At 26.2% G+C, this 1665-nt stretch overlaps 1 protein-coding gene across 1 annotated transcript in view; it reads right to left on the bottom strand.

Moving 5' to 3' along the window:
* LOC111684745 overlaps positions 1 to 1665 on the bottom strand; it is a 42617-nt gene that overhangs the window by 2160 nt on the left and 38792 nt on the right. The window lies entirely within an intron of this gene.

The following is a 1665-nucleotide window of genomic DNA, read 5'->3' as shown; positions in this document are numbered from 1 at the left end:
TTTCAATAAATTAAAAAATAATTATACTCCCTATATTTCTAAAATTAGTTCTAGTTCAGTTTTCATTCGCTTCAAGTTCAGTTGTATATTCATTTTTGCAAATTTTACAGTTTGTTTTCATTATTCCTAAAAACATGACATATCTATCACATAAGACAAACAAAAGCTGTAACTCTATTTGTAATTATACATTAATGGTTGAGTAAACCCAAAACTCACTCCCCCTTTGTTCAGTGTTAGTTGAACTAACTTAGTTGCTGTACTTTACGCGCTAAAAATATATGCAACTCTTTTTTGTTTTTAGTAAAACAGTTAGTTGTCGTGTGCAAGTAGTAAAAGTAGTGGATCAGAACAATTTAGGATTTTATGTGGTTTAGCGGTCTTAAACGAAAGTGTGTCTATTGTGGTGTTTAGTTTTAACTTAGCTGGGTGTAGTTGCATTAATGTTGCCTGCAAATGTGGTTAAAATTTTGCTTCCACTTTTAAAGTTTTTATTAAAAATAGTTACTGAGTTTCATATTGACAATATTTTGTTAATATTGAAAAAAGATTTTTACACAATTTTCCAAAATATAGTAGCGAACTGTAAGTTACAGTGTTTATTATGAGAAATTTTAAAGAATTTTGAAAATTCACATTGAATTTCCTGTTTGACTTTAGTCAGGCCTATCTCTATCTCTGTTGTTATTAACACTACTGCCGTTTTAATTAACCCAAATGCCATTTTAATTATGTGTTTTAACGTGTTTTTCAGAGTGTAATAAAACACTTTCAAATATGTTGATATTTTCATATCCTGTTGCTTATCTACTTTATTACATGAAAATGTAGTTAGGCTTTAATGTGTTGTAAAAGTAGCTTGTGATAGGAATTATAAGATTAGCAGAATGGATTTTAAGAGATTTTATTAATACAAAGGAAATTTTCCTTAATGCATTTTAATAAAGACAATTAATTAAGTAATTATTTTAACTATAATATAAAATAATATATAGTTAAAATTTATTTAAAATTTTATTTAAATTTAAAAGAATTTAGCTTTGACAGTCATTAAATTTAATTAGGAATTTTAACAAAATAAGTATGTGTCTACTCACATATTGTTTTAACTATTATACACCACAACGTATGCTTATTGTATGAAAAAATTAATCAACAGTCATACGCCACCCATAAGCAAATGAAAATATGCGTTGCCATGACACAAATTAAGTTTAATTTAATAATTTTTTTATGTATGTAGTATATTTCTATAATTATCAGTTGTTTTTGTGTAAAAATAACATTTACTATATGAACACATTTTTGGTTCAAATTTCCTGTCAATTAAAACAATACTGCAAATATTAAATTTCAAATGAGAGATGTCAAAATATTGTGAGGAAAAAAAACGCGTTATATATATGAGGAAAATATTATATTAATTAAAACAGGATTTAATTAATAGAGTTAATTATTAAAGCAGAAAAAGCTAATACGTGTGTACGTATGCGTGATATTTAATTCCGGATAAATTCTAAAACAATCATACGCCCGGATAAATTGTAAAACAATCATACACAACAACAACATACTTAAATATGATGACATGCAATGGTCTACAATGTATGGTGAGTGAGTGCACAAGGGAAGATGTAAAAAGAAATACAAAAACATGCATTGATC

This window comes from Lucilia cuprina, chromosome 3 (genome assembly GCF_022045245.1).
Source record: "Lucilia cuprina isolate Lc7/37 chromosome 3, ASM2204524v1, whole genome shotgun sequence".
Classification (NCBI taxonomy): domain Eukaryota; kingdom Metazoa; phylum Arthropoda; class Insecta; order Diptera; family Calliphoridae; genus Lucilia; species Lucilia cuprina.
Note: the sequence above shows the minus strand (reverse complement) of the source record. Positions and strands in the feature narration are given on the sequence as shown.